General features: G+C 39.4%; 1 long non-coding RNA gene across 12 annotated transcripts in view; it reads right to left on the bottom strand.

The window, feature by feature from the left end:
• The window catches only part of LOC131818047 (uncharacterized), a 233,646-nt gene that overhangs the window by 195,716 nt on the left and 10,565 nt on the right, over nucleotides 1–27,365 (bottom strand). For 5 of the 12 annotated variants that reach the window (XR_009348679.1, XR_009348677.1, XR_009348681.1 and 2 more), the window contains exons 2-5: nucleotides 22,279–22,376; nucleotides 19,912–19,994; nucleotides 14,033–15,098; nucleotides 12,005–12,196 (exon numbers count right to left, since the gene is read on the bottom strand). The exons of 1 other annotated variant lie outside the window; for it this stretch is intronic. This is a non-coding gene — a long non-coding RNA (uncharacterized LOC131818047). Of the gene's footprint in view, nucleotides 1–12,004; nucleotides 12,197–12,238; nucleotides 15,099–19,911; nucleotides 19,995–22,278; nucleotides 22,377–27,365 lie in introns of all 12 variants that reach the window. 6 more of the 12 variants (XR_009348683.1, XR_009348676.1, XR_009348678.1 and 3 more) reach the window with 6 other exon arrangements.

Raw genomic sequence — 27,365 nt, 5'->3', positions numbered from 1 at the left:
TGTGTCTCAGCTGAAACCTGACAAGAGAGCTGAATGGGTTCTTTTCTAAAGTTGCTCTCAGGTCAGAAATTGGCCGAGTTGGAAGCTGATATTCAGGACCTGATAGGATCCTTTTATTTTGGGCGGGGTGGGGAGGCTTCTTTCCTAAGCTAAAACAAAGCTATGTTCCCAGAAGGAAAGAAAAGCTTTCTGAAGCCTTTGTGGAAGATTGACTAACTTTCCAAAGACATGCAAGTCTAAACCTAGAACACAGGAATCTTTCGAAATTTCATCTTAGTTGAAGTTCCGCCTGCTATAAAAGGGCAAGTTGAAGATCGTAGTTGGATAACTCACTCAGGCTCCCTACCATTCAGGCTACAACCCAGTTCTTTGAGAAATTAAACACTGTACTTGTCTTACAAACCTAGCCTTTGTAAGATCAGAAATGTGGCTCTAAAATAATTCAAAGCCGACCTTTCCTTTTTACCGATCTCAGAACATCCCTTATTCATCTCAAAAGGCTTGCAGATGTTGTAAAAGGTCTGGATTTGGGGAATAAAAACCCTTTATGGTGAAGCTCGCATCCTTTCCTCTGTGTCTTTTGTGATATTAAGCATTCTACATGGTCTTCTCTAGGAACCAAGGCGATTCTTATCAGGAGGAAAGAATGAACGCTATTTTAAAAACTAGGCCAATGAAAAATACTAAAAGTCCTTTCCAACAATATGAGTAAAAAGCTTTAGCCATATGAGCAGGTGACCTTAACTTACTGCACCTGCCTAAATACAATACAGAGCGAGTTTTGTGTTACTGTGCCCGTCCCGTGGCTAAATTTTTTTAAAGGAAAGCTGTCAGATCTCCGTGTGCGTCTGTCTGTATGTTTATGTATGTCGATTATAAATGTTTGGGGTTTTTTTCGTACCTCCAGATGGTATTGCCAAAATTAATTTGTAAAGCTTTATTTAATTAGCTTAAAGACAACCAAGTGTTTGTATAACTCAAGTATACTCTCAGAGAAACTAACTCAAATGTTCACAAACTGACTCAAGTTCACATGATCTAGGCTGATCTTAGGTAAATAAAAGCTAGTTTAAGTTTGTTGGTTTAATTAAAATGGGCACGTCTTTAGAGTTATTAGCATTAAACATAATACTTAATGCTACTTAAGTTTACGAAAAGTCAAATAAACTCATGTTATTTCTGTTACAGAATTTGTCAGCAAGAATGATAAGCTAAGATGATGGTTCGCTGTTTCATGTCTCATGAAATTTTCATGACTGATGTAAACGTAATTATTAAGAACAAGTGAATTAAAATAGATGGAAGTAAAGCAGTTTATAGATGAACTTTTCAACAGCAATTATGCTTTAAACATGTCTACTTAAGAATACTTTCCAAAATTTTTTGACAACTTGAAATAAGTGAAATGATGGATACACTCTTTTTTTTTTTTTTAAAGATTTTATTTATTTATTTGACAGACAGAGATCACAAGTAGGCAGAGAGGCAGAGAGAGAGAGAGGAGGAAGCAAGCACCCCACAGAGCAGAGAGCCCTATAGGGGGTTCGATCCCAGGACCCTGGGATCATGACCCGAGCAGAAGGCAGAGGCTTAACCCACTGAGCCACTCAGGCGTCCCAATGATGGATACACTCTTAATGAACAGATCATTTCCAAAAAAGATAAAATACTGAATGAAGCATGAATCAGTGAACATAGGTTTATCCTAAAGATATTTGGATCTACTAGTAAACATGTTCATGCCACAATGAAAAATTTATGAAGAGAAAGAATATACTTTTAGAAATTATGAAATGTATTAAAAATTTGCCAATCCACAGAATTGATAGTATGTATACACAGTAGTATATTAGATAGTATACGACTGCTTACTCCTTGATTTTCACTGGGAAGTAAGGATTCTGAAGGTTGGGAATTCTAATGAATATATGTAATTAAAGCTACACTGAAATAAGAAAAGAAAGAAAACAAGTGTGTATGAAAGGTCGGTAGTGAAAGTAAAATGATTGATTTCTCCAGAATGAGAAAGACAAATTTAGGACAAAATCTGAATGGATTTAAAAAGTCATGCAAGATTTGTGGAAAAGGAATCTTGGAAAAAGAATTTTATGTGTGATCAAGCGAGCTAAGATAGGAATGGACTTATTTAAGTTTTTAAAAGAATGAGTTTTAATATCAAAAGTATACTGGTACAGGGGTGCCTGGGTGGCTCAGTTGGTAAACGTCTGCCTTCAACTCAGGACATGATCCCAGGGTCCTGACACTGAGCCCCACATCAGGCTCCCTGCTCAGCAGGAAGCCTGCTTCTCCCTCCCCCACTCCCCCGACCCCCGCTTTTATTCCCTCTCTCACTCTCTTTCTCTGTGTCAAATAAATAAAATCTTTTTTTTTTTAAAAAAAGTATACTTGTACAATTTAGATTTTGTTTTACTCTCTATTAAGTTTTCTTGGACTCTTGGTCTGTTTTTCATTAGAGATTGTCAAAGCTGTTTTGTTTTGTTTTATGGTGGTAGTTGTTTTACCTTTTGAGTAACGTACCAGAAAGTAAAAGATTTGGGGGCTTACCAAATAATTAACTGTGCCTCCCACTGTATCAAGTTTAATCACTTAAGAAAACCCAGTCTTCTCAATATGAAAAGAGCTAATTTTTTGTTTATAACTATGTAACCTTCTGTATGTGCCTTTTAAACCTTCCACTGTCACTTTGGTTACATAGATCATTAAATATTATTTCATAATGATCTGTGATCCTATTTAATCAAACGTTCCAACTTTTTGGTCTTTTCCCAAATTCAAATTCTAAACGGAGTCACTTTAACCTCTAACTTTGAAATTTCCCAGGGGTCCCTGGACAATTTAAAGGGATTTCTTTCTTGCTTTGTCAAAGAGAGATGTTAACTTACTGGGTAAATATCCGATAACCTTAAGCCTTTCACAGTAAGTAAATGCCACATCTTCTATGTAATGAGTATTGTCTTGGCAACCAGTGCTTATTTGACTGTATTGTTTTGCTGCTTCCAGTGTCACCTGAGGGCTGTTTCTTACATTCCTTTGATTCCAAGATTGTGAATCTGGTCTGTGTTCTGCCAGTGAGATCCTCTCCCATGAGACTTTGAAAATGCAAGGATGACAGGCACCATATTATTCTTCCTTTAGATGTGGTGAGCAAAGACTTGCTGTGGCAGATACAAGGTTTTGCACCCCTAGGGGTCTTTCCCTGATGCATCCACTGCAGTGATCATTAGCACTGGTTTCCCATGGTTTCCTTATCAGGTTAGCACCAGTACCTTCCTGACTCTCTGGACCAGAACTGTAGTGATAAGTCTGAAAACAAGTTTCAGGCTCTGATGCCTTGTGCAGCCCTTCCAACATTTTTAACACTGAATTCCCTACATAAGTCACTGTGTGCTGAAAATATTTAAAGCTATATATATATATATAAATAAAACAATGATATACTCCTAATCTCATGTCTCAAGACATCGATGTTTCAACTCCCAAACTATATTTTTGTTGGGAAAAGTGAACCCATCCAAATAAACAAAGCTATTTCGTTCAACATCTTACCAGATTTTGATACAATCTTAAAGGGAAGACAACTACAGAAACCTACTTTATGGAAGATTAGAATTTTCATATTATACTGGAACATATTGACTGTTGTAGTGTACTGACTAACAGCATATACTATTATGAATCTATCTTTACAAAATTGAAGGATGTCCCATGTAAAATGGTGTTAATTATATCCAGGTGGTGAATTTGTTTAAATTCTGCATGTGATCATCAAACCTTAGGAAATCAGGAAAGAGTACAAATTCTGACCTATAATTTCATAATACAGACACTATCACAGGAAAGAAACATTAATCACCTTGTGCTGATCATTAATTGTGGATGGTAAAAATAATTTATTTGGGGATATTATCAAATTTAGTCTCATTAAATCAGGCAAAGCAGTTCAGTCAGTAGGAAATGGGGCCCTATTACTAATGGTCCATTTGGAAATGAACAAATGCACAAATCCTGTTTTCTGGCATAGCAAGGTTAGGGGACAGAAATTGAAGCAGGCTCTCATTCTGAGAACAGGAAAAGGATGGTGTCATAAAGTGACTAAAGCCAGATCATATGCCAGGACTGTTATGAATCACATTCTGGGGGTGGACAACATACTCAGAATTTGATTAAACTGTCTACCATGTTCTCCCTCTCAACCAAATAATCTAATCCGTTTGGACACCAAGAGACAGCCAAATTGTGGCGCAAGAGGAATCACCCCCATAGCTGTAGCCATGCTAAATTAGGGCAGTAGACAGTGGAGCGACTACCAGCACGAGAAGTGGGTTGGGAAACTGGGCAGCTGATGCCAAACCAGCTTGTGTTTAAAATTTTTTAAATAATGAAAGAGCCTCTCACAACAGACTTCTTGAATCAGAATCTGTCTTTTTACAAGATCCCAGGCGATTCCTCTGCAAATTAAATTCTGAGAAGCATGGATCTATGATTCATTGGCAATTACCAGTTGTACTCTCAGAAGAACAAGGTAAAGAGAATAATGCTCTTGGCTTTGTAATGGAGAAATGTATTTCTGGTCACAAAAGAGAATACTCTGAAAAATACAAATATATGCCAAAGGTGTAGGAAGCAAACCAAAACTTTTGCATCAAATCAAGTCTAGACTGAGGCTCGTGCTCTGTGGAAGTCCTTTCAAGATGATCAGTCCCACATCTTCAGTTAAATAGCCTTGAAATGTGTCCTATGAGGGAGGAACAGCATTATTATGCTATGAGCCAATTCAGATACAGTTTAATTAAATAATATGCAAGGTCACGGAGCATGACTGGCAGAGTGATTCAGAGCAGAATTAACTACTCCTTTTACTGTGGCCATCTCTGGTTGTCATTCAACACCGAGGCATATAAACTCTAAGGAAGGTTCTGGCATTGCAGATTTATTCCTGCAGCCAGGGGAATTGAATTCTCTCTCTCTGAAGCCATAGAAACCCATTCCATCCTTCTATTTTTAATCCTTTGCTGATTCTAGAGGCTTCCCACCAAGTAATTTGATGCCAAACAGTTGTTCTCCTGGCTGCCAAAACCAGACCGGCACTTGCAGCCTCGGGTTGTGTCCCATGTTGGCTCTCTCCCAAATGTTATTCCCTACAAGGCTTTTCTTTCAACTGATGCATTAGGGTCTTTGAATGACAACATGAAATTAAATGGAAAATGACATTCAGGAGAAAAGATGCTCCTTTCCAATAACTGAGACTCTCTACCCATCTGTCATTGCTCCCTTCTCTGTCTGCCTCGTGGTTTTCCACAAATCCCAAGCAGCTTGATACAAATGTGATCATTAGAGGATTTTCATACATTAATGCAAATTATGTACTGGCAACACTTAGGACATTCTGCTCAGACTAGTTGATGCCTTCCCATAGAAGACCGTGTATGTCAAGAGTGTGGATATCAGTGCAAAACCAAACCACCTTCCTTTGAACCATCTTACCACTAAGATTATCATAAAGCATTTCCAATGAAATTATCAAAAAGCCATGGTCCTTTCATTAATTTTGATGACCCTTGCAAAATACAAAATTAATTCAAAACTTTATTACTTACAGCAAAAATATATCATTCCCTAAAAAGAAAGAGAAAGACAAGGATAGATGATAGGAGGTAGGTAGATAGATTTAGATAAACAGATTCAATAAATGTTGAGCTCCTAACAGAGGGCTAAGAAATGTCAATAGTACTAGTTAAAATACGAGTTCCAGAAAGAGGATAAATTCTGTTCTCAAGGAAATTAAAATTTGTTTCACAAATAGATATTTGAGTCCCATGAAAAAGTTCATATACAGTGGGAAAATATGTAGCAGAAATTGAGAGGTAAGGAATCAGTATGGCATGAATTGGTAAGACACAGTTAAAAGATTAAGGCAGAATATTTGCTTAGCAGGGAGGAGAAGAGAGCTGAATATTTAAAGCAAACAACACACACACACACACACACACCCCAAGGCGGTGAAGCAGAAAATAACACCAGTAGTTTTAGTCATTCTTTAATTCAGTCAGTAATCAATCATTGATCCCCTTCTCCAGGAAAAAAGACCAAGACAGATCCAGGTCACTCCATCCCTACTCTGTAACCACTTATGCTATTTCTGCTGGGAGAAATAAACTCATGCACTGATGAATGGAGGGAACATACAATTCCACTGACTATACTTTCAGGCTATTTTAGGTAGGAAGCCGTAGATAAAATGTTGGCAAGTTGGTTGAAAGCAAGATCCAACAAATACTTTCAAAGTTAGGATAATTATTTATTTTGTCATTGGGTTTTTTCCCCTTTTACTGAGTTATTATATACTCTAAATTTGCATTAAATTTTCTAGTTTCAACAACGGACTCAAAAATACGTAATTAAAAATATGGTCTGTGAAACTAAATATTTTCAAAATTACTATAATTTAAATGCACAAAAGCAAACACTATTTTCTTTTGGGAGAGAGAGTGTGGGTGTATGCAAACAGAGAGATAATCCTAAGCAGGCTCTGTATCCAGCCTAGAGCCCAATGTGGGACTTGATCTCATAACCCTGAGATCATGACCCAAGCCAAAAATCAAGAGTCAGAGGCCTAACTGATGGAGCCATTCAAGCACTCCAGCAAACATTATTTATAAAAGAGGATGATAAGGCAAAAGCAGCGTGGTAGGTTGAATAATGCCCCATTCCCAAAGATGTGTATGCTATAATCCCTAGAACCTGTGATTCCCTAGAAACTTTATCCTTGCACAATAAAGGGACTTTGAAGATATGATTAAATTAAGGCTCTCATAGAGGGAAATTATCCTAGGTATTATCTGATTGGGTGCTGTGTAATCACAAGGAACCTTAAAAGATGGAAGAAGAGTCAGAATCAAAGAAAGTAATGAGGTGATGGAATCAGATATCAGAAGGAGAGAGATCCTAAAAGATATTGTGCAGTTGGCTTTGAGGATGGATGGGATGCAGGCAACTTCCAGAAGTTGGAAAGTCAAAGGCACAGCTTCTCTCCTAGAGCCTCCAGAAGAAACACAGCCCTGCTGACACCTTGATTTTAGGACTTCTGACCTCCAAAGTGGTAAGACAGTAAATGTGTGTTGTTTCAGACACCACATTTATTGTAATGTGTTATATCACCAATAAAAAACTAATGCAAGTATATAAAAAGCTGTTTAATACTATTCATTGGCATTAAAATAAACATTAAATCACCATGAGAAAACATGGTGAACTCAGTACACATACTGAACTCACTGAAAACAGCATAACCACTAAAACTGGAAACCGTGGAGCTTTGGGGAGGCTGAGGAGTAACAGGAACAGTTACACTGATCCTGCAATCACCGTGGTACATTGTTACCCTAATGGCTCCCACTCACTCTCAGCATGGTCATGTGACTTCCCTGGCCAATGGGATGCAGCAAATGTAAAATAAACAGAGGCTTCATAAATGCTGGGATGTTGGGACCCCCTTGGAAGGAGGCTGTCTGCCTCATGAGGAAGACTAGTTTAGTCTTGAAGGAAAGACGACAACTTGGAGACAGAGGGACAGACTCCAGCTCTGTTAGTCTAGCTAAGCCCCTCCCTATCAACCTTCCAGGTGTATGTGCAAAATTGGTAGAAGGGCACACAGCTTGTTCAGAGAATTGCGAAAAATAATACGCTGTTGTTTTGAAGCCACAGTGCCCAAAAGACTAGTTTGTACTTCAGATTTCACAAAGCTAACGCAAGACAAATGTCAGTAACATCTGGAAGCTGGAGTGTAAAGAAGCATTAGAAACAGAAGATTGGTTAGAGGCACCAGATTTCCTCCAGAACCCCATGAATCTGGCTGTCTCCAGCCTCCTTTGCACTCTGGAGAGGCACTAGGGCTCAGGTTTACACAGGGATTAGATGAAAGTCTCTGTGGAAAAGTCAGATTCCATGTATTGCACAAATTTAGGTCATCAGCCTTAGAATGTCCAGCCTCATGGGGGATACACCAAGCCAAGGTGCAGACAGGTGGAGGTTCTTCATGACATAGCTCTAGTGGATCGCCACAGAATGAGAGCCACTAGAGGGCTGTCTAAGCTACCCCTACTCTTGAGCATCTAAGAGTTTTTCAGTGACTTTCTCGTAAATATGAGTGAACAAGCAAGACCAGAGGCATTGAGATTAAGCTTCCATGATAACAGACACAAAACCAAACAAAGGAACAAAAAGAAATCAGTGCTCTAAGCAGATTTTTAAAAATGCTACTAGTGATACCTGTAATACCTTGAAAAGATACTTTACTGATGAAACAAGAACAGGAGACTATAAAAAAAGAACATTCAGAGCATGCCAAAGAGCCCTTGGAAATTGCACTGTGATTACAGTGATGAAAAACTGAAAATAAAGTTTGAAAGACAAACTTAAGGGACTCTCCATGAAGATAGGAAAACAAACACAAAAACACCATCAAAGGGAAGGGAAATTGCAGAGAAAAGGTAAGAAAACTAACAAAGCTTTTCAAGAAGCCCAGATCCAAATACAAGAGTTTCCAGAAGGATAAAATGAAAAAAATTAGTGCAAGAATTTTTTTTTAATTCAACCAATTTCCCCAGTGGAAATATGAATTTCCATATTGACATGACTTACCAAAACCTGGCACAATAAAGCACAAAAGGCAGGTTTTCTAATGTTTTCAAAAATTTTCAAAAAAGAAAATTTCCAAAGTATCCATAGGGCCAGAACTTCAGTCTTCAAATAGATTAAAAATTAAGATGTCATCAAACTTCTAAAAAGAAGCACAAAATTAAAAAGATGGAAAAAATGGCTTGAGGGTTCTAAAAGATTATTTTTATTGTGGGATTTCATACTGAATGTGACACTGTTTTTAATATATGTAATTGAAAATGCTGATTTTAGCTTTTGCTGGAGTATCACTCGAGAGCATCAGAGACATTTACTATCTACTCCATGTTACTTGTGAACAGGCTGTATAAAACCTGCCCTCTGTCTGAGAAAAAAATAAAAATAAAAAGCGTGTTCATGTATGTCCCCTGAGATATGCACCAATGTCCCAATTAACATATTTAATTATACTTGTAACTCACGCTTCCATAATATGATAAGAACAAACTTGTGGATCAAAAAAGCAATGATCTCTGGGGCTCCTGGGTGACTCAGTCTGTTGAATATCTGACTTGATTTCAGCTCAGGTCATGATCTGAGGGTGGTGAGATCAAGCCACGCATCAGGCTCCACGATGGGCATGGAGCCTGCTTAAGATTCTCTCCCTCCCTCTTCCTCAGCCCGTTCCTTCCCATTGTCCCTCCCCAACTGCTCTTGAGTGAGCCTGGGTGTTCACTCGCTCATCTCTCTCTCTCTCTCTCAAAAAAAGAAAAAAAAAAAAGAGCAATGATGTACACCAGAAAATCTATATTCTATATTGTATAATAAAATTCTTATTCATATTCTAAAATGAAATATTCATCGAGGCTGTTTAACAGGTCTCAATCCATACCAATCACAGGAAATGTCCCAATGAATGTCCTTCCTTTACACCTGAGACATGGCATGAATTTATTGAACGATATGTAGCAATCTAAATATACCAACTGAAAGCTCAGTACATTCCTCCTCAGGAAGGAATTACGAAAGGGTGGAAAATATTTATCATACAATATGATTATAACAGCTTTGCCTTTATCAATTAATTAGGTTAAATTAAATATCCCCTTTTAGTTTTTCAATGAAAGACATATGTGAGATGCGTAGTCCATACAGATTTAAATAAGCTACTACATTTAAACATTTTTTTTAAAGATTTTATTTATTTATTTGACAGACAGAGATCTCAGAGAGGCAGTCAGAGAGAGGAGGAAAGCAGGCTCCCCGCTGAGCAGAGAGCCCAATGAGGGGCTTGATCCCAAGACCCTGGGATCCTGACCTGAGCTGAGGGCAGAGGCTTAACCCACTGAGCCACCCAGGCGCCCCATACATTTAAACATTCTTGAGACAATACCCTATTTTTCTCTGTATTACTTAGAGCACCTAAGTGAGGAGAAAGTTTTCAACAAATACATAATGAGTGTGAACAAAATAATGAAAAATTTCAATATGCTATTTTGAAAGTATGATAATAGATACTGAGCAAGAAGTTTAAATGGGATGAATTGTATTTAGCATTCTGTCTAATAGATTTAGGTTGGAAAGTATTTCTACTCTGGTGGAATTCTAATATAATCAAGATTTGGTATCATAGAAATACCTACATGATGCTTATAATTCATAAGGTCATTGGGGTTCCTGGGTGGCTCAGCAGTTAAGCATCTGACTTCAGCTCAGGTCATGAACCAAGGGTCTTGGGATCAAGCCCCACATTGGGCTCCCTGCTCAGCAGAGAGCCTGCTTCTCCTTCTCCCTCTGCCCCTCCTCTCCCTGTTCATGCTCTCTCTCACTCTCTTTCTCTCTCATATGAATAATTAAAATATTTTTTAAAAAACCAAGGTCATAAAGACTTGGAGAAAAGCTTAGACAAGGAACAAAATGTACCAATCTACCAAAATTTGCCAAGTCTCCTATGAACTAAACAAATAATGACAGCATATATAGCAATCTCGCTCTCTGGCTCTCTGGCTCATCTCCACATCTAGAAATGTTGTCTCGAAAAAAAAAAAAAAAGGCAATTAAAATGTGTCACTAGAGTCCTTTGTAATCTAACATCAAAATTTTATGTTCCCCATTCACTTGGTACCAAGTTTAAATGTAACTGCTAGCAAGGGAACATTACCACATGTCTGCATGAAAAATGGCTATGTCTCCTTTATAATGTGTTCCAAAGCTCTCCCACCCAAGCGTTATTTCCTTATTATTAATTCTGAGTCTCTGGTTGCCAACGATGCAGCGGGAATGAGAACTAATAAACTAGTAAGTCCTCTTGCTCCGAATGTCTCCTTTTCCTTCCATTCCGCTCTGGAGGACAGGGCATTGAGAGAAAATATGTATTGCTTATATTATACCTCATCTAGTTTCCAGAAACAGACTTCCCTACTAGCTCCCAATGGTTTTTGAGGCAGCTCAGAAAATATGAAAAGCAGCAAGAGGGAAAGATTTGCTACAATTCAGGTCCCACCATATGGCAGGTGTTAAGCTAGACGCTTCCTAATGTGTTTACTTTAGTTCATATTCTCTAATAAAGTGGATTATTATTTTATTGCCATTTTGTAGATGAGTCGATTGTGCCTTGAAATTTAAGTAATTTCTCCAATTTACGTAGCTAGCAATTGGCAACGCCGGGATTCACAAACCAGATCACTGGCCCCCAAATGCTAGTCTTGGCACGCGACCCCTCTAGGTCTCATTTCTACGTTTTCTGCCTTTTCTTTTGTCTACCCCGTTAAATCCATGAAGGACTGAAATGCCTTTTTACAGATTTTGCCCGTGAGAATTACCGTTACCGAACGTGTCATTTGACACAGTGCGTTTTGAGCAAGGATTTCCAAATTCAGTGTTTCAGAATCTCAACAGATCTACAATAATCAAAAAGAAGACTTTATAAAAACTTTAAGAAACAGAGTCTTTTTAATTTGCTGATTTCATTTCCCCGTAGGGCTTTTAGAAAAATAAAGAGATAAATAATTACAAAGTCATCCCGATAGGGCACTTAACTTGTTCTTACAAATACAGTCCTCTCAGAACCATGTAAAAGAATTGTATCATTCATCCCTGGTCCTCTTTTACTCTCAAGAAAGAAGAGACAAGCGGCTCTGGGTACATTTCATCTCTCCTGTCTTTCCATTCTGCTCTGCTCTATGTCCTCCTGGGCTAAAATCTACAGGCTACAATTCCCAGGCTTTCTTGTGCTCTGGCTGCCAATCAGACACAGCCAGTGAGAGACACAGGAACACCAACCGTTGGAGGAGGATCAAGTCAAGATATTTCAATCCCTGCCCTCTCCCTGCCAGAGGACCAGGCCGCCTGGGGCTGACGCTCTTACCTGCATCAAACGCTCCCATCGTGCGGGTGTTCTCCCTCTGCTACAGCGAACAGCCTCCTCTCCACCGTCCTTCAAGCCCGACTGAGCTAACAGCTTTCAGCAGTTACCAGCCTCTTGGTGATGCAACAGTTCATCATTAAACTCTCTTCCACCGACTCTCTTGGTTGTGACAACTGTTTCCTACAGGAACCCCTGTTAGAATAACGATGACTAGAGGTGGCCCCCGAAGCATACCTTCAAAACAGGATAACAGGATAGGATGGCTCCTGCATGGCATCAACACAGACATCTGCTCCTGGAAGGGGAAGAGGAGCCTTGCAAGTCTGGGGTGTGCTGTGGCCTCCCTGACGCTCTCCTGGCTCCAGCTGGGGGTGCTGTGGGAGGCAGGTCAGGCGTGGGGAGAGATCTGGGTGAGGTTACCAAAGCAGCAATAACGTTAACCAAGACTGTCGGGAGGACGAACTATTCCTGGCTGCCTAGGGGATGGATGCGAGCGGAGAGATGGATGTGAAGCCCTGACTTCACTCAAAGTAATGGTCAACCCTGTCTCCCCTACGGAGTTCCATATGGCACCTGTGGGTCTCCAGTGCTGAGGCAGGGAAGAGATGGGATTCTGACACTCGGGATAACGGCATTAGGGGAAGCATACTTCGAGCTGAGAACTCAGAATCTCCACCTCCCTCTGTCACCATCGGAAGCTAAGGATGAAGAGTATCAGATGAAATCTTGACTAAATTTACTTAAATGCACGCACTCTTTTGGGATTTGGGGTTCCATAAATTGACTTGAACACCTGGAATGGTATTAACAGTCTGCATGACTGATTAGTTCTTTAATCAATGGGCATCTATATCCAATGAGGTTAACAGGAGAAATTCTCAAGGGAAATTGTGAGTGAACAAGGCCAGTGGCTTAGTAACAGGGTCTAAGAGATGGGACGTGCTCAGCCGCCGCTAAGTTTGCCCTGGAAGGGACAGGACATGACTGTGGCATCTTGGTCCTCAGACCTCAATGGAAACCCGCAGCCAAGCAACAAAGCAAAGACCACTTAAGACTTAAATTTCATATGAATTAAGCTGTAGGTGCTGTCAGTACACAAGAAGAACGGGAAATTGTTAGGGAAAGAAGGAAACTATGCTTATTCGTGTAATTAGCATGACAGAAGCAGGGTCCAGAGCCGCTGTGTTTTGTGTCAATGAATAATTTCTTTCTCCCACAGTCTCTTGCTACCTTATGTAATGAATACCGGTAGGGATTCAATTTCACAATTCAGCTTCCAGGTTAGAGTATGACTACATTAATTTCCCTTGAAATAATACAGTAGTTGATGGGGATTTTGTGTTTCCCTCTCACTGGAGATGTAAGTGTGAGGGTTTTGTTTTTTTGTTTTTTAATTAAGGGAGGCACAACAAACAAAGGACAATAATGAATTTTGAGTGGAAAAATAGGAAAACTGAGCTGGGAACTCTTTCCAGATATATATTCAAATTTACAAATATATGTATCTTTCTATGTAGAAACCAAAGGAAACCCAAGGAACTATATATACACTATACTATATATATGGGATACTGTATCTAGTGTGTGTATATATACACTATGTATAGATGGTACTCTGTCGTATATATACTTACCATATATGGTCCTCCGTGTATATGTATGTATATGCACCACAAATCTGGTGTGTGTATGTATACACACATACACACACGTATCACATACACCGCATATATGGTATGGGTGTGTGTGTGTGTGTGTGTGTGTGTGTGTGTGTGTATGGAATAGACCTTCCCCTCTGGCTTCCAGCCTGGTTCCGATCATTTGAAGGGAAGAAGAGAGGGAGGCTGGGACATTCTCCTGGCTCCCTCCTGCCAGGCCATCGTCCTTTGGCTGTGGCTCTCTGCCCAGAGTTCGCCCCCATCAAGGAGTCCTCTTGTCACTGCTAGAGCGCTAATGCAGACCCAGACCAGCTGCTTCTTCATGGCCCTTGGGCCTTGGCACGGTGAACAGATTTCAGTTGTGACTCACCGTTCCCATCCCTTGCTTTTTGCTTCTCCCTACACCGGGGCTCTCCATCCAAACCCCTTCAATTCACTCAGAGCGTGCCCAGCTCTTTGCCTCCTGCCAGGAGCCTGACTCAGGCACAGTTGTTCAGTGAATTTCAGATCAGCCATATCCAGTGATTCAAGACTTTGGGAACAATGTACCCTCATTGGGGTATTATTACATCATGTTTCTTTTATAAGCTGGAAAAAAAAATAAGCTCTTTTTAGGGAAGGTTTCATTTCTTCCCAATAGAGAGATTAATGTTTGATGACACTGTGAATTATATAATTCCTTTTTTGTATTATTAGTAAAAATACTTACTACTCATCTCCATTGTGCTTAGTACCAAGGATACAAGAGTCCCTACTCTTACAGAGTTTCAGGAAGTTTAAAAAAAAAAAAAAAGCAATAATCAAATTAACAAAATAAGTACAGATGATTCCTGGTGCCAGGAGAGGAGGAAGTCAGGGGGTGCTGGGGAGGAGGTGACTCCACACCTAAGCTTTGCCCAGGACAAGCGTGGGAGGGATGCTGGGGGCCTCCCCCACTTTCCTTGCCTGCTTTAGTTCAGTTGCTCCCATTTTCATGCACTCTGGGGAAGTGCTCAGCCCCGGGAGGTAAACGCGAATGACTGTAAGCCAATCATAATAATTTTACCCCCTTGACATTGAGTCATTCTGGGCTGGACCTGAGACACAACCGCAGCCAACGAGACATAACACCGACACCTGCAGGGGCGCCTTCCTGGAAGTGTTTTTTTCTCTCCTAACCCAGAAACGTCACGGAGCCATATGTGCTCTTTGTCTTTGGGGAACGTCACCATGAACACCTGTGATGCTTGAAACCAGAGTGGACAACGTCCAGTGGTGAGGTGGCAGGAATGTGCCTAGCCGTGTGCCGAGGACAGGAGAGCAGAAAGATGGGCAGATCTGGGTCCTGGATGACGCTGCTGAGCTGACAAATCGCGGAGGCTCTTGTCCTTTCACCAGGTAAGCTGCACTTTGCTTGAAAGCAAGACTCAACAAAGCAGTCCCATTTAAGCAGAGATCTGAAAGATGAGGAGAAGCCAGGAGCTGAAAAAGTAGGGCACAACACACGAGGTGGGAGTGGGGTGGGGGTGGGGGAGACAAGGATAAAGCCGTGACAGTTGGGGAAGGACAAGACCCCAAGATGCTAAAATGGCATCAACCCAAACGTAAGTGTGCACTGCGCCCATCAGGGGCATCCCTGCCGTGTTCTTCCCATTTCAGGTTCTCAGATCTCCGGTCTAATCTCCGTACACACATATTGGGGTAAGCCGTCTTAAGCTGTATTTGGAGAATCTGAGAAAGTACAGAAAGGAATCCCCAGGATGCCATGATTGTCCCAAGTTAAAATAGTTTGTCTTGTTCTTCCCAGTATATTTTACAGAACTGATATCCCAATTTCTTTTAGGAAAACACAGTCACTGAAGTCATTACTCATCGTGGACATCAATCCCAGTATTTGAATTCAATCTAATTTACTGGAACATAGTCTAATAGATACTGGCCATAGTTTATTCTGATAATTTAATTTATGTCTTTATAAAAAGATAAGTGAATTCAGAGACATCAGCTCTGCTTCCTGTTTTGACCATCTTGAGTGTGTGATTATGTAATTTTCCCTATTATTTATTTTTACGGTGCCTATGGGGTTGGCTGAATCTGCAGAGAAAGCCTTTCAGGCAGTCATTAAATGTGCTTTAATATAATCCCTTTATTAACTGCCAACATAATCTCTCTAAGAACTACTAAGCTTCAAAGCTGATGACTTATTAATCGTGGTTTGTGACATTAAATATGTAGGGTCTTTAACAGTAAAACAAGCAACAGGCAGAAAGTTCTCTGAACTCTAACCTTTCAAGAATGAAACTGGCCTCCGATTTGGTCCAGGACGACTACATCCAAAGGTATCAGGGAAAAAAGCACCATGTGCTATAGAAAGGTTCACCACAAGGGATTCCAAAGCAGGAGCTATGGTTTAAGACTGCAACTCTCCATTTACTCTCTGGTTCTCTCTGCTTCTCCCCCACTTCCTTTTCCCTTTATTTTGTACTTGAATAACACCAGGAATGGTGTTTCGCCATTAGTCTGCAGTGACTCAGGCCTTCTAAAGTTTATTATAAATCCAATACAAGCCTGCGGTTGCATGGTGGGTATCTGATTTATGGGTTTCAGCTAAAGAAATACACAAAATAAGAATTTCCACCCTATATATAGAGTAAAAACTTGATAAGGCACTGTTTAAATCAGGTTTAATAGAAAAGGGGCTATAAACATATTAGAACAGTTTTAAACAAACTATTCCAAAACGTACAAAAGCCCTGTAAGTGTTAAGTTATAGCACTGTTCACCATATTATGCAGTTAAGAGCCTCTGAGTCTTGCCATTAAAAATCCTATTTTCAGTGCTGTTTAGCACCCGTATAAAAATTCCATCCGAACCAAGATTAAGGATATAAGTCCTCAGTGAAGGAACAAGGTATTTTGGTTTCCTTAAAGCTTTTGGATTGTTTTTTGCTCAGTTAATCTAAACCCACTATCTACAGATTATATTCACTTCGATTTTGTCCCTTTATTTGTAAATATGCAGGCATGTTTTGCTAATGCAAATTGACAAGATTTTAAATAATAATACAAAATGCTGTGTTCCTATACTAGTATTTCTTAGTCTAAATCACTAGCTATGAATTAGCTTGTAACTGATTAAAAATACATCCGATTTTTCAAATATCACCCCAGTGGTTCAGGATATTTATGGCATATCCACTTCATAGATAATGGGTAATGCATGCAATAATGGATTTTCCTACTTTTTCCTTAATCAAATAAAAATCTCTGATCCCTCATGTTCAACTGCTGCCAAATGGCAAAGCTCTCAAAAAGCCTGGTAGGTAAGGCCACATCCATGCTTAGATTTTTAATATAATCCATAATTAATCCATAACATTATTATTTTACCTACAAAGTAGGAAATAACTGGCAAATGGAAGGACTTTGGCTAAGGCCCATGTTTGAGAGGATACACTGGCTCGTCGCCCATTCTCTGTGCTTCAGTGTGAATGGTCACTTCAGATATCATAAGATACAACTGGTATCTTTTGGATTGTTGATAATGGCATTTCTTCTCTCACATTGACTTTAATCAATTATTATGTATCTAAATCCTATATAATATCTAAATATTTAAAAATTACAGGGGAGGGGCACCCGGGTGGCTCAGTTGTTGAGCATCTGCCTTCGGCTCAGATCATGATCCCAGGGTCCTGGGACCAAGCCCAGCATTGGGCTCCCTGCTTGGCAGGAAGCCTGCTTTGCTCTCTCCCACTCCCCCTGCTTGTGTTCCCTCTCTCACTGTGTCTCTCACTGTCACACAAGTAAATAAAATCTTCAGAAAAAAAAAAAAATTGCAGGGGAGCAGGAAGGAAGTCACTAGGAGCCACATCCAGGGAGAAGAGGTTGGATTCATGCTTTCAGATAACTCAAGGCTCTTCCAGAATATCTCTTCTGGCCAGAGCAGGGAGGAAGAGCAGTGCAAGCACTGCCGTCAGTGTGTGGACCCCAGTGGACACCCAGGGACAGCACCAGATGTTATTCAGTCCAGGGGAAAGAGTTCTGGGCATTCAGGAAAACCCAGTGGGCCTTGCAGATCCCCAGGAAATGCATGGGAAGAGCTCACGATCTTCCTGCATCTGACTGGGGTCTCACTTCCTATACCAACCAAGCTTGGCCCAAGATCAGGAGTTGTAAAATTCCCTCCCAGGTGGGCAAGATGGTGTTTGATGCTACCAAGCCAAACATCTTTGACACAGCCCATGGGTCTCAACCAGAACTGGACTTGCCCTGCCCTCACCCACAGCCACCCATGTATGACTTCCATTTCTTCCATACAATGACCAGGACCTCTGGCAAGAGACGGAAAGAAGACGTGATGATGATGTGTGAGCAGTCCAGTTTCCATTCTTGAGAACGGTCAACCTTGAAGGTGCAGGTTACACTTGATTCTCACCGAATTGCCTAAGCAGCTGGTTCTCTTGCCAAAGTTTGGACATGGGTTGCAAACATCTCGAGCAACCAGAATAGTACATAAAGTGGACACAGAATGGCCCATGGAGGCAGGATTATTCCTGACCAGTCATCCAGTCCATCCCTGAACAGGAGCTGTGTGAGGCTCAGGGACACCATAGGTGCAAGACAGATTCTGTCCATGCCCTCAAAGACAGAAAAGATAGCAGAAACTTCAATACAGGAGGATAATGTCTACGCTAGGGCATTAAAATGACTGTAGTGGGGGTCAAAACGGACATCTCACATGATCTCACGGAGGCAGGCAGATGGAAGGGAGAGGAATGCTTGGACAGTTAGTCAGGAAGTCACTCTGGAAGGAGAGAGATTTGGGTGAAGACTGGAAGGACCCTCACTCACTGTAGAGCCTCCCAACCAAAACAGTAAGAAATAGATTTTCACTTCCAGCTTAATCCCCTCGCTTGGGTTATTTCCCTGGTTACTATGAAGAGTCAACTGTCATTAATTAGTGCTCTAAATTCTTCTCAACTTGTTTTCTGGGTAAAAACACTGTCTCCATGATTAATTGCGATCCCTCTGAGGACAGTCACTGTCTTGGACATCTTTTGCACTCCCCAGTGTTTACCAATGCTGGAAACAGAGAACTGAATTAATGAACTCTTGTTACAGGAATGATTGATTCACATATTTTAAAAATAATGTTCACTAATATTTTGTAAACATCGACTACTGTACTCTGTCATCCCGAGACAAGGAAATCTCTTGAAATGGGTGTAACTTGAATACTGCTTTTAAAAGCCCATTTATCATTGTTATCTGTTCTTTAAGAGCATTTGAATTATTGATACAATCTTAAGGCACATAACTCTAGATCATCACCAAATCTACCATAAACGATCTTTTTCATAATGGAGATTTTTATAGAGCTGGATTTCACACATGGCTGCTGTTAGTTGCTGTGTTAATGAGAATCATCAGAACTAATATTAAAGTATTAAAATAAATTAATATTAAAATGAAAGAAAGCCCTAACTTGCGTTACCCATGGACCTAAAAGGACTCTCTTCTTGGGTTTTAGAATAAACTGCCACTGAACACTACTCTCTCTCAACTCCCTCTGATTTCCAAACTAGCAAATATTCTTTACCAGAAGATATTAATCAACAGCATAGACTACAGAGAGTCCTAAAAATGGCCAAATCAATATAAACAAAATTTATTTAGTAACAGAAAATTGCTTCTGTGCAATTTCGTGTATACTCTGTTTTAACACAAAGGGGATATTTTACAATTATAAGCACCTGGTGACAGATTCATAGCTCTGTTAGTGACAGCAGAAGCCACAAAATTACTGTCCTGTTTCTGAGTTTAATAATTTTTCTTAAACAAAGTAATTATGATGGTTTCAAAACAGGGTCCTAAAAGAAAATATAGACCCATCCGAGGAGAGCATATTGTCTGAAAAGAATACAAAATAAAATAAAAAATAAGAAGTGTGTGGAATTCTTTCAGAAACAGAATAATCTGATTTGTTATTTCTTTGGAGAAAATTATTTTTGCAACTCGATGTGGGCAAGAGGTTAAAGAAAAAAACTCTTTCAAAAGTTTCCAAATGAGGACAAAAATATTTTCTTTGGAGCTTTACGAAGGTGCCTGAAAAACCTTCCTCTAGTTTCTATATATGTAATATATATAGAAAAATTATAATATATATAATATTTATAACTTAAGAAATGTAGTATTTACAGTATCTTTTCCATAACTGCCAGACTGTGTTCTATGACTTACTGAAAATGGCGCTAATTTGGGTTCTTACCCTTTTTCTCTCAGAACCGTGTGAACTTGGAATACTATGGACACGAACAGGTTCTTTAACTTCTCTCTGGCTTAGTATCTTGTCTGTAAAGTGAGAATAATAACCTTTAGTGGGCCAGGACTCTGCAAAGCCCCTTTGCCCCCAGCCAGCTCTTCTCTGTTGGCTTTGCCAACAGCAGGGAGATCCCAAGGACAGAGGAGGAAGGAGGAGCCCAATCCCTTCTGGTTGTCTCCTGTCATTTCCTTTGGTGTGCCTGTCTCCTTCTTGTCATGTCAGCTTGACCCTGGCCTTGCTGCTTGACCCTGGCAGCAACCGTTCATTCCTACAGCAGCATCTGAATAAAGCCTGAAAGCGGCATTCTCCCGATGCCAACAGGCCCTGCTTCATCACAGCCTCCCCCTCAGGGACACCTGCACCAAGGAGTAACAGCTGGCCTCAAAGCCCAAAATCCCAGTCTCCTGGGACTCCTCCAAGGCGATCAGAGACCTCAGCACCAGCTGAGAATGACCCCTCCTCCGAGGACTGTGTGTCAGCCCCACAATGCTGTCATCCAAGCTTTAGTTTTAATAATTCAAACTTAGTGTGAGTGGTGACAGCTGCTCTCTAAAGTTTCTACCTTAAAAGTCTCAGTCTTCTCTGTCGGCTTTCTCAGCTGCCTAGGAAACAATTTGTTATATCTAGTTAATAATCCTTTAAATCATTTTTTTCCTCTATTAAAATAACTGATGTGACTTCAGTCTCCTTACTGGACCCTGATTAACGTAACAATAATCTCTATGTCACGTTCCTGTTGGAAAAGATCACCTTCTCTTACTCTTTGTCATTATTCTGTATCTCTACAGCAGGGATATGGCAGGTCCCGTTCTAGGCAGTGGGTGCAGACAGGTGATCAAGATATACAAAAATATGCTGCAGGATAAAATCACTGAACAGAGCTGGGCACCAGGTAGAGCCCAGAAATGGAGAGAACCTTCTGGTTCTGACTCTATTAGGAACACTTATGGCCAAGCCTACTGCAAATAAGGCATATCACCCACGGTGGCACGGCCAGGGAATTTAAAAAGCCAGCCTCCGAGGCCTGAAGACAGAAAGACACCAGCAAAGGAGCTTCCTAACAAATGTATGCGACCAAGAAGGGCTTCTGTGAATTAGTCCTCCGTTCCAGGCCAGTTAAGTTCTTGCCTTTATTTGCCGAGGTTGCTCCTGGCTTTTCATTTAGCTCGCTGAAGTGACACAGGGACAAAGACAGATCGGAAGGAGTTCCAAGGAGTTTACCAAAAAATGACTCAGAGCTCTGCAAGGGCAGAGTAATGAGGCAAGATCGCAATGACTCGATGTATTTTTATCTAGTATTCAACTAAGTGCAATTGTGACATCTAAAAATAAGCGAGGCAGAAAAAGAAAAAATAATTATAGGGAAGATAATATATAATAATTAACTACTGAAAAAAGTATGCTTTAAATAATGGGATACAGGGAAAGCAGGAATAACTTGAGCTGATTATACAGACTCAATTTCTCACATCGAGGTGAGAGCAGTGTTATCGTTTGAAATTCACAGCCCTTAAAAAAAATAACAGACAAAACATGTAATTATTATCTGCCAACAGTGGAGCACCAAATGATGCAGTAGTGTTTGTTCATTTCTAATTTATAAAGTTCTACATGTTCCTCAAGTTATCCACCTCATTCATTTCTCTTTAATTAAAGTACTCAGAATATTCTTATAAATCTCGGAAATGCCTGTGACGGTCTCTTGCTAACAGGTGTTGGTAAGTGACACCAAAAGGAATGCAGTTACAAAAAAGTAAAATTAGAGATCTCCAGAGGTACGGCTTTCATTGTTTCTTTATCATTCAATGAGCAAACCTCAAGGGAAACAATGTGTTTTATGTATGAAGTACAGTTTCTGATTTTAAAAATTAAACTTGACTGTGGTGAAGGTAGACACAGATAGAAAAAAGCCAACAGGTTATTTTGTGGGAACTGGACTATGAGTGATCAACATTGGAAGTGACCAGAGAAAGGTATTTCACCCAGATAGTCTCAATCTTACAAAGAAATCTCCTCCAAAATATTTCCCTATGTTCCTCCCACATCAACCCTTCCGTCCTATTTAAGGGTCTGTATTTAAGTGGCTAACCCTTTTGGTCCTCCCCACAGACAGTGACTGTCTTTATGCGAAATGACCTTTTAGAAATATGTTTTTAGGGCTCCCTGTCATGTTCAGCATACAAGGACCTCTCTGTTACCAAGAGAAAGGAGTCTACTATTGGTTTGAGTTAAATATCAGGTCTCTGTATTTGATTGACAACACAATTTCTCAGAGGTTTTGGAGCATGTTTGTTTGTTTTTTGTTCTTTGTACCTCTGTCATATTTTGTCCATTCCTCAAAAGGTCCTGGATCTAAGGTTATATATCTTCCTTGACTCTTGAAAGCAGAAGAGGAAAATTGTCCAAAAACACTGTAAAATACAAATGTGAGGTCGCTTTTTAATGTTTTAAATTTTACACTTACATTTTTAAATAAAAATCTCTCTGCACAACTTATCAGTTTGTTGAGAAAATACATCTTGAAAACAGAATTACTCTGAAGAGTAAAAATTAATCAAAACTGACTCTAGATTTACAATCTCATCAGCATGACTCACCTAAAAGCTTCTCAGAAATTTCTGAGGTAACTTATTTTTGTCTGGTTGGAAGGCTTCCAGGGTCACAGATGGCCCTCTGGTCCTGCTTCAGTTGAGCTGGGACCATAAAGCCTTCATCTCATAAAGTATGACCCTGTTTTCTAAGTGGTGACTCTCTTCGGGTCCGAAGGTAACTCTGAGGTTGAATCGACTACTCCTCTTGCCCCAAGTCGATGCCATTTCTAAGTTTCCTACCAGCCCTGAAGAAGCCCAGTGCAGCATTGAGCACCATAAAGTTCAATCATAAAGTTATAGAAATATATAAAGTTATAGAACTCTATAACTCTTGCAATCATAAAGTTATAAAAATCTAAAGGAACTTGGTAAGCTACCTCTTCCACTTTACGGGAAGAAAATGAGGCTCAGAGTCCTTACATTAATTTGTAAAGCCCTACATACAGCACATTATGAATGATGTGCGATCATAGTACAACAGTTCGTACTAAGGACTTTATACATGTCGGTTAGTAAATGAAGGGCTAGTGGTGTATCACGAGATTTAATCCTCACACGAGCCATATGAGAAAGGCATTATTATTATTATCCTTATTTTATAGAAAACAGAGGCAGAGGTGAATGGTGTAACTTATGTTAGGTCTCACACATAGAATGTGGAAAGATTAGAACTCAGATCTGGACCTCGGAGAATATACTCTTAACCACTGTAATATACTTCTCTGGAGTTGGTTGAGCAAATAATTAAGAAAGGTGGAAAGCACAAGACAAAATGTCAAGGACTCAAATGTGAATAAATCTCTGTCCTTGCTCTCCTGAAGGTTTTAGTCTAGTTATGGGGTTGACAAGTATTTTCTGTCAAAGCCTGGATAATAAATATTTTAGGCTTAGTGGATCATTTATTCTTGGCCAAAACTACAGTGTTACCACTGTAACATGAAAGCAGCCAAAGACAATATGTAAATGAATGGATGTTGCTGTGCATCGATAAAGCTTTATTTACAAAAACAAGCCAAGGGCCAATTCAGTTTGCCAATCTGTGATCAAATGGAATAATCACTTATGTAAATATATTACAATGTAACATATGTCTAAGAGTGTCAGACAGAAGCCATTGCGGAGTCACAGAAGAAGTGATTTATCCGGCCCGGGGTATTTAGGGAAAGAAACATTTGAGCAACATATTTAAGTATTAGCAAATTAATTAGTTAAGAAGGTAAGAGTATTCCAGGCAGAGATGACAGCATAAGCAAAATATTAGAGGCAGGACGTTTGAGAAACTGTAGAGAATTTAGCAAGAGAGGTACATGTGTATGCTGAGTAATGGTGGAAAGAAAAAACAGATGAAAATGGAGTGGAGGGGCAGTTCATGACAGGCATAGAGTACAGTGTTATGGAATTTGGATTTTATATGCTAGAAGATGAAGAGATATTGAAAACTCTTTTAAAAAGAAATAACATCATTAGACTTATGTTTTTTAAAAAATGAATAATTCTGCAGGATTTTCTTCAAAGGAAAAAAGTGATAGAATATACTCAAAAGGCAACTTTTTTGTACTGGACAGTTCCAAGTTTTAGAATTACAATTTAACTTCAAGAAATACAATAATCTGCTGTAGGAAGAAACAATAAAAAAAATAATAAAAGCACAATGTTGGCTTCTGTAACCTGTAAAATGCCCTGAAGCTATACTTTTTGTTTAATTAATCTTTGCATCTTGAATTCATACATCATTTCTTTTCTCCTTTTTTTTTTTTTTTTTAGATTTTATTTATTTGAGAGAGAGAGAGAGAGAGAGAGAGTGAGAGAAGGAACACAAACGGGGGTAGTAGGAGAGGGAGAAGCAGGCTTCCCACGGAGCAGGGAGCCTGATGCAGGACTCGATCCCAGGACCCCGGGACCATGACCTGAGCAGAAGGCAGACGCCCAATGACTGAGCCATGCAGGTGCCCTTCATACACCATTTCTATGTTGCTCATGAACAGGAAATTGGTTTAATAATTTTCCTCTGTTCCAGTCCAAGTAAAAATGTTTGCTAGAAGTTTATATTTATAAGAAGTCTATCTTATGGCACCATTTAAAAATATATTTTATGCTACAATTAAATTTGGTACATTATGCTTATGTTTTGTTCTAAGTCCATATTAAATGCAATCCAGAATAGATCTCTGGTGAATGAAGAGAATGGGCAAAATAGCAATGATGCAGAAGTTAGGGCAGAGGAGAGCTCCCTAGCGCCTGGTATCAATGAGCCATCTCACCTTGAATTTACTAATTCTCAAACCAAAAAGCAGAGTACATACTACAACAGTGCATCAAATCTTTCAAAAAAGCAAACACAGCTTCTGTGAGTATATGGTGATTGGCAAATTCAATCATATTTGTATGGCTCCAAATTACTAATTTTCCTGTTTTTTTTTTCCATTAACAGGCAAATCCTTTCCAACCAGACAGAAAGACAGACAGACAGACAGACACACACACACACACGCACAATTTCCAAATTATACTTTGGAAATTAAAATTGAGAACCCTCAATGAGTTGCTCTAATAGGTAGAAAAATTAATGTCTTTTGAGACAAACTTGTGAAATGATCAACAAAACCTATGACCGAGTTGTCTCTGATCCCCCATGATTCCCAAAACATGGAAGACTACAAGAGTATTTTCAAGAGAACTAGCATAAACTTATGGTGGTTTTTTTTCCCCCCAAAAAACCTTCTAATTAAAATAGTTGCTCCATCTTATCATAATCTATGACTTAAATTACCTTCAATTTAAGCCCAACACTGTCTTGGTGCCAGGTCTTGGCATTGACAAAGACAGCACTGCTTTAAAGTTAAAAATACAAGATTAATTAGATATAGCCATTTTTCACAACAGGATTCTTAACCTAAACCATAAATAGGCTACTAAATTTTTTTTTTAAGAGAGAGTGAAAGACAGTGTATGAGTAGAGGAGGGGCAGAGGGAGAGGGGGAGAGGGCATTCCAAGAAGATTCCATGCCCAGAGTGGAGTCGAAAGTGGGGTTGGGTCCCACGACCCTGAGATCATGACCTGAACTGAAATCAAAAGTCTGACACCCAACCTACTGAGATGTCAGGTTACTAACTGTTTTGAAAAACAAACAAACAAACAAAAAACTTCTCTCCTGGGGCAGATACGGTGATTTGAGAAAAAATTCTCCTTTAGTCTGTTAAAATGGTAAATACATTGATTTTTTTTAATGTTGGATCAAAATTGCATTCCAGAGATAAACTCTACTTTTCATCCTACATTATCCTTTTGCTATATTCCTGGACTCAAATTGCTAATATTTTTCATCAGGAAGTTTGCGGCTCTGTTTATAAGAGATAGTAGTCTGTAATTTTCTTTTCTTGTAATGTCTTTGATATCAGAGGATTTCTGGCCTCATGAATCAAACTGGCGGATCTTCTCTCCTCCTCCAATTCCTGAAGGAGAGTTTATAGGCTCAGGTGCTCTTTCCTGTTTCAACATTTGAGAGAAGTTAACCACAGAAACCATCTCTGTTTGGGGTATGCTTGTGTGTGCATATGTGCATCTGAAGGTTTTTTGGAATAAATTCAAATTATTTAATACATGAGTGTGTTCACATTTCCTGTTTCATTTTTTGGTATCAGTTGGGTAAGATCTGGCTTTTATATTAAATATGTAATATTTTGGGTTTTCCAATTTATCAGCATTAAAATGTTTGTAATATTGACTTTATTATCTTTTTAGTATCCATAGAATCTATAGCTCTTCTTTTATCGATGACATTGACAGTTTTTGGTCTTTCTTTTGTGCAAAACCCTTCTCAAATGTGTTTCCATGAGAAAGTGAAGGCCCCAAATATCCACTGACTGTAATGAATTAATGCATCTTGTCTCTAGAACGACAGCAATGAAGGACCACCTCTGGGGTAGCTGAGTAGACAGTCCCTATATTTTCTGTTCTGTTTAATTCTGTCATGGAAATTTGCTTGATAAAGTCTCCTCTAGGAGTTACAGAGTTTTCCTTTCACTTACCACAGTCTGCTCTTCATATAAAATGCAAAGACACTGAAACAGTAGAATTCCATTTATCCCGTCATTTGTAGATTGTCACATTTTTATTCCAAATGCATTATGATCTTGGTAAGATGGTATTACCTTGTTTTAAACATTTCTATTTCTTCCAAAAAATTAAGAGAATAAAAATATATTTTCCCACATATTTATAATTTCTGGTGCTGTTCATTCCTACCTAGAGTTATTAGCTTCTATCCCCTGTCACTTTTATTTAAGGGCCTAGCCTTTCTTGTGGTGCTGATCTAAGTGCAATAAGTTTTATCTCTTTCCTTTATCTGAAAATGTCTTTATTTCACTGTGATTTTTGAGGGACATCATTGGTTTATGTGAAATTCAGATTGACTGTTACTTGCTTGAAGAATTTTTATTTTTATTATTTTTAAATTTTTATTATCTTTATTATTATTATTTTATATTCACTCCATGCCCATCATGGAGCCCAACACAGGATTTGAACTCCTGACCCTGAGTTCAAGACCTGAGCTGAAATCAAGAGTCAGATGCTTAACTGAATGAGCTACCCAGGCACGCCTCTTTAAGTAATTTTAAAATGTCACATGGCCTTCAGGCTTCTTTTGATGAGAAATCAGTCATCATTTGCATTTTTGTCCCCCCCCCCAATGTAAAGCATCATTTTTATGTTTATTTAAAAAAATAAGATTTATTTCAAGGAGAGAGTGCACAGAAGCAGGCAGAGTGGCAGGGGGGCAGAGGGAGAAGGAAAAGCAGACTCCCTGC

This window comes from Mustela lutreola, chromosome 16 (assembly GCF_030435805.1).
Source record: "Mustela lutreola isolate mMusLut2 chromosome 16, mMusLut2.pri, whole genome shotgun sequence".
Taxonomy (NCBI): Eukaryota; Metazoa; Chordata; class Mammalia; order Carnivora; family Mustelidae; genus Mustela; species Mustela lutreola.
Note: the sequence above shows the minus strand (reverse complement) of the source record. Positions and strands in the feature narration are given on the sequence as shown.